This window comes from Cebus imitator, unplaced genomic scaffold (genome assembly GCF_001604975.1).
Source record: "Cebus imitator isolate Cc_AM_T3 unplaced genomic scaffold, Cebus_imitator-1.0 Scaffold215, whole genome shotgun sequence".
In the NCBI taxonomy this organism is placed as follows: Eukaryota; Metazoa; Chordata; class Mammalia; order Primates; family Cebidae; genus Cebus; species Cebus imitator.
Window position 1 is genome coordinate 1902487 of NW_016107530.1, and position 6276 is coordinate 1908762.

Consider the following 6276-nt stretch of genomic DNA (forward strand, 5'->3'; position numbering starts at 1 on the left):
GTGGCCAGGCTTGGACCATGTCACTAAGGGGTCCAGGCCTCCAAAGATGCTCTGGATCTCTTCAGAGGAGCCTATTTGTTTGGGCCAGTTGAGCTTCTTCACTGAGAAGCCTCAGGGGCTTCTCTTGCACAGCCCTACCTTCCTGATTCCTTCACTTGCTTTTCTTAAACAGAAAATGGCTGCCAATGGCAGGAGGCTTGTACACCCTAACAGTGAAGGATAATATTTTGCCAACTGATTGAATTGAATGTAGTCGGTAAACATAGTGATTGAAAATCTTACCAATGTTGATAAATATTTTCTGAGCACCCATTACATGCTAGGTATTGTGAGAACAGGGTTTTTTTTTTTTTTTTTTTTTTAGACCTGGTCTTCTGGGATCAAACTATCCTCCCACCTCAGCTTCCTGAGTAGCTGGGACTACAGGCCCATGCCACCATGCCTGGCTACTTTTTGTATTTTTTGTAGAGATGGGGTTTCACCATATTGCCCAGGCTGCTCTTGAACTTCTCAGTTTAAGTGATCCTCCTGTCTCAGCCTCCCAAAGTGCTGGGATTACAGGTGTGAGCCACTGCACCCGGCCCAAGAATAGTTATATTGAGTCCTGTGATGGATTACAAAATTAGCCCCAACTTTCTGCTCATCCCTGTACTCATGTTCTTTGCAATGTGACTTTGCTGTTCCTCCCAACAGGAGATGGAGTCTATTTCTTCACCCTCGAACTTGGGTTGACCTTGCAATCTGGTTTGGTAAATACAACTGTGGAAGTGGAGTAGTGCCAACTTTGAGCCTAGATTTTGAGAAACCTTACACAATTCCATTCTTGTTCCATGTGAACAAATTAGGCTAGCCTGTTAGTACATGAGAGATATGTGGCCTACTTGCCTCAGTTGGCAGCTAATCACCTCCCAGAAGCAGAGCCTTCTGACTGCCTGGTGAACTGGGATGCATGAGGGAGTCCAGCTGAGACCAGAAGAATCGCCTGGCTAAGCCCAGCCTAAAATGCTGACTCATAAAATCATGAACTAAATAAGTAATTGTTGTGTTAAGCCACATCTAAATTTTGGAATGTTTTATTATGCAGGAAACACTGATGGATATAAGCACTGAACATGAGCCAAGCTCTGGTATTTGCAATCAGGCAGATTCTTGGGAGAAAAGACTTGTGCAGAGATGATACAATAATGGGTATAATATAGTAAGTGCTCTGGAGAAGCAAACACAGTAGGAATAGAAGAGGTGGCATTTGAGCTAGGGAGGGATCTTGTCTCTGTGGAGTTAGAGGGTCCAGGACGGGGACTGGCTAAGGGAAAGCATGAATGTGGGAAACCCCAGCTGGGGCCATCAGCCAGCAGTATATACTGAGCCCTTACCATGTGCACAGGAACACTGCACTGGCTGTCTCAGATCTGCATATGAACTAGCAGGGCAGAGAAGACATCCACATGTAAAAGTTGGTGAGAAGTGTCATGCTGGTTTTCACTGAAAACAGAAGTAGCTATGTGGCTTTGTCTATAGTGACAAGCAGCATCTTGGTTTGGGCAGAAAGGGACTCTATCCATTAGTTATTTATATCTGGTACTTGGTATATATCTGGTAATGGTGTTGATGGGTTGAGAGAGGTCTCCATAGTCTTTCTTGGGAAGGCACAAGGGGTCAGAAAACATGGCTGCTTAGGTATCCACTTGACTGTTAACCCCTTGAGGTGGGGGTGTCTGTGTCTCATTCATGTTCGTATACCCCAAGACACAGGGCCTTGCATATACTGAGTATTCAGTTTCAAAAGACTTAGTTTGGAGATATTTATCATCCTCTTCTCTTTATTCCTACTAACATATTGCAGTTTTTTCCTAGGGCTGCTATAACAAATTGACATTAACTGCGGGGGGCGGGGGGTGTAAAGCAATAGAAATTTATTCACTTACAGCTCTGGAAGTTGTAAGTTGGAAATCAAGGTGTCTGGAGGGTTAATTCCTTTTTGGAGGCTCTGAAGCAGAAATTATTCCATGCCCGTTCCTAGCTTCTGGTCTCTGCTGGCAGTGCTTGGCAGTCTTGGCCTTGGAAATGCATCAGCTGATTCCCATCCCATCATCACAGGTGGTTCTCCCTGTGGTCTCTTCTGTGTCTCTTCTCCTCTTAAAACTACACCAGTCTCAGTGGATTAGGGACCCACTCTACTTCAGCACGACCTTAACTAGTTACATCTGCAATGCCCTATTTCCAAATCAAATCACATTCTGATGGACTTTAACATATTGTGGGGAGAGGGTAGAGAGGGCATAATGAAACTTAACATCGATCGAGGCCCAAGGGAATGTGTATTCTTTGCCTAGACCCCTGAGGCGGAATTAAATATTCTTTTACTTTGAGACAGAGTCTGACTCTGTCGCCCAGGCTGGAGTGCAGTGGCCTGATCTCGGCTCACTGCAACCTCTGCCTCCCAGGTTCAAGCGATTCTCCTGCCTCAGCCTCCCAAGTAGCTGGGATTACAGGCGCGCACCACCACGTCTGGCTAATTTTTGTATTTTTAGTAGAGACGGAGGTTTCGCCATGTTGGCAAGGCTGCTCTCAAACTCCAGACCTCAAGTGGTCCGTCTCTGCCTGGGCCTCCAAAAGCGTTGGGATTACAGGCGTTAGCCACCGTGCCCCTCCCTCCCTCAAGTCATATTTTATAGACAAGAACTTTAAGCTTTGGAGATAAAGGGCCAAGACACAGGGCCTTGCATATACTAAAAACCTTAATGGGCACCCAAAGTCGTCACAGAAAAAGTTCCCTATTCACCATGTTCACGTGTTTCGAAGTACGCCTGATCTGGCTATTTCAACTCCATTCCCTCGAGAAAAGCCCATCTGGAGCCCCGGTCCTATTGATCCTGGGATGTACTGCTAATCAAACTCGGTATCTCCGCCCTCCCAGCGTTCTTCCTCTAGAAGCCGCACACAAAGCGGTTCCTCCCGGCGAGCGGGAGCGCGCAGGCTGCCCTTCCGCGCGCACCACACCCGCGCGCGCCAGTCCAGCGTTGATTGGCTGCTCGCAGCCCGGGCCGAGCCTGCTCCCGCCCCGGTGCCGGTCCTGACGCGGGGATTGGAGGAGCGACCGCGCGCGCAGATCCAGCAGCCCCGCGCGCCCCGCCCTGCCGGTTGGGAACTCGCCTGGGGCGCCGCCGGCGGCGGAGGGAGCCTGACTGCGCTGCGCAGGGCGCTAGGAGGCATTGTCGCCGTAAGTGGAGCCGAAAGCGGCCCGGAACGGGCCACACTCTTCGTGCCCCGCAAAGTAAACGTAGTCGGAGGCCGAGCGTTGCAGGGGCTGGGGGAGAGGTGGCGAGAAGTGTCCCGGTTTTTGCAACGTCCCTTCCCCTCCCCCAGGTTACCCGCTGGAAAAGAGCAGCGGTGCACCAGCGGAGGCTCTTGCGGTGCCAAGGTGCCTGGCATGCGCCGGCTCTTGCTTGCCTACTGCGGCTGGACCCCGATGGTTCGGGGGAGTAGGTGCAGCGGTGCCAGGGAATAGGGAGCTCGGAAAAGCGCTCCCGGGCGGGCCTCCTTTCCCGGCGGGAGGCGCCCTTTGCTGGGAGAGGCTGCTGTGCATTTCGTCCCCGAAGCGACACTTTCGGGGTTTGCGTCTGCTCTGGGGAGCTGCAGACGCCTGCTCCAGAGCGTGCCGCTCGGCCTCCGGACAGCGTGGGAGCCCCCGGCCCTCTGCGATCACTGGCGTTCTCCCCTCTGCCTGCTTTATTCTCCCAGTCCCCGCCTGCCGGGCCAGCGGACAAGGTGCCATTGGCTGCAGGCACCGGGGGTGAGGCGGGTCCTGGCGCGCGGGGCGGGAGGACCCTGGCCTGGCCACCGCGCTTAGTGCTGGAGACTCAGTCAGAGGATCCCTAGATGTTCGTGAGGGAGCGCGCGCTGAGCTTCCCGAACCCGATGGCACAAAAACGAGGCGCCAGCAGGTCCGGCTCACGCCCCAGCAGGCTTCTTTCCCTCTGGTGGGAAAGTGGGTCAACTTTGTTCTGATCTGAATGGGGCTTTGGGGCTGCTTGGGTCGCTCCTCACCTCCCCACCGGCTTCCCGGCTTGGCATGGTCCAGAGCCCGGGCTGGAGCCAGCGGTGGGGCCAGCTTGCACACATGGCTCCGGAGGCTCCGGTTGCCCATCCGAGCCGCTGCCAGACTCTAAAGTTCCCAACTGACTACACCAGTAACTAAATATAGGAGCAGATGGTGGGGACGGGCTGTCGCAGCGGCTCCTTTGCAGAGGTCTCCAGACTGCAGATAAGGTAGAGTTCTTGCTGGTAAGGGCTGGAGTCAGGGGGCTAGGTCAGGGTTTAAGAAGAATCACCCCTCCCCCAGCCAGCTGAGTCGAGGTGAAACCGGGTTATAGGGACAGGAGGACTGTATTGCCAGCTCCCACAAAGCAGGACAAGGTTTTTGTCTGGCATTAAATTTATTACATCCAAACTTCCTCTCTGCACCTGGTTAATTACCTATTGGTAATGCCTTGGTGTGGAAAACGTGATGGTTTGCAAAGTCCCTTCTCAAAAGTTATATATCAGTTACTTCTTACAGTAATCCAGCGAGGAAGGTGGTATTTTCATTTTACACATGGGACTGCTCACAACACTGATAACTTTCCAAAACCCTGGATTCCGCTGCCATCCTCAAAAAACTTCTCTTAGTTCACTACAGAGAAGCAGAGGACAACCTTGTAAGAGGGCTACAGTTTCCTCCCTCAGTAGTCTGGGGGCTGATTGGCTCCCTGTCTCCTTGCTCCTCAGTCTCTCTGTGCATCTGCTGCTAAGCCCATCTGTTCGTTCCCCCGATGCCATGTGCCTTCATACCCCCCTAGGCCTGGCCCTGTAGCCCTGCTAGCATCGGGCTCATCCTGCCTCCCAGTGGGAAGCTTGTTGTAACACATACCCTGTCTTTGCCCCTTTACTCCCACTCTGAGCAAACCGGATTGGGGGTGTGTAGAGAGGGCCATGCCTCGAAGATATAGGCAGTGTGAGTATGAACTTTAACCCTGTGCTGAAGTGTGTCTGGGATTTGGAGTGCTTTCCTTGACATTTTCGAAGGCTCACTCTCTAGTGCCTGGGACTGGCTGGGACCAATAGTGCCAGCTGACTGGGGTGCCCCAAGCAGAGATCTGGCCCACGTGGGCTGATGGTGTCTGTTTCTCCCTTTTGGGACACTGTGGCTCCTGCTACCACTACCCCTGTGCATGGCACTGACCAGGTACCCCGAGGAGCACAGGCCTGTCAGCTGGACTTCAAGAAGCAATTCCTCCTTGCTGAGGAAGGGCCAGTTTTAGGTGAAGGGAGGATGGCTTCCTAGCTAGTTAATGAGCATGGTGATTTTAGGCGGCAGGAATCTTGGGAGCCCAGAGCGCATTTGTGCTGTACTCAGAGCATCCTCTGGAATAGAAGGGCCCTTCTTCCTATCGAATTGCCTTGACACCTAGAATTTACATGTTCTTTCTATTCCTGCACCTGTGTCTACCCTGACCCACACAATAAGGTGTCTGAACTTGCCACTAGCGGTGAAATTTTTGATCTGACTAGTTTTCATCAGTGGTCTAAGGCAGGAGTCTCCAATCCCTGGGCTGATACAGTCCTTGGCCTGTGAGGAACCTGGCTGCACAGCAGAGAAGGTGAGCATTACTGCCTGAGCTCTGCCTCCTGTCAGATCAGTGGCCCCATTTAATTCTCCTAGAAGCCTGAACCCTATTGCCAACTGCGAAATGCGATGGATCTAGGTTGTGCGCTCCATATGAGAATCTAATGCCTAATGATCTGAGGTGGAATAGTTTCATCCGGAAACCATCCCCCTCTCCCCCTGAGGTGGGAAAAATTGTCTTTTAGGAAACCGAAAAGGTTGGTGACTGCTGGTCTAAGGCACCACCTCCCCCACCTGGTGGCAGCTAATAGAATTGCAGGCCAGGTGCTCCCACCAGGGCTACCCCAGACCCTGGGCAGCTTGGTGACTTCCCTTCCTTTCCTTCTCTGCTGTGTGGCCAGATTGCTTCAATGCTGTTCTTCAGAAAGCTCTTCCTCATCAGAATGAAAAGTCAGAGCTGTTTCCTGTATTTCTTTCCTCCCTCTTCATTCTTATCCCTTATACCTAGGAGACACTTAGTAAATGTTTGTGATTATTATTATTATTATTTTTTTTTGAGACGGAGTTTCACTCTTGTTACCCAGGCTGGAGTGCAATGGCGCGATCTCGGCTCACCGCAACCTCCGTCTCCTGGGTTCAGGCAATTCTCCTGCCTCAGCCTCCTGAGTAGC

General features: G+C 52.0%; 1 protein-coding gene across 5 annotated transcripts in view; it reads left to right on the top strand.

The window, feature by feature from the left end:
• Positions 1-3112: 3112 nt before the first annotated feature.
• LRRC20 (leucine rich repeat containing 20) overlaps positions 3113-6276 on the top strand; it is a 76906-nt gene continuing 73742 nt past the window's right edge. For 3 of the 5 annotated variants that reach the window (XM_017548874.2, XM_017548877.2, XM_017548876.2), the window contains exon 1: positions 3113-3220. The gene's annotated coding sequence lies outside the window, so the exon portion shown is untranslated. Of the gene's footprint in view, positions 3221-3854; positions 4270-6276 lie in introns of those variants that run through there. The other 2 variants (XM_037745835.1, XM_037745834.1) reach the window with 2 other exon arrangements.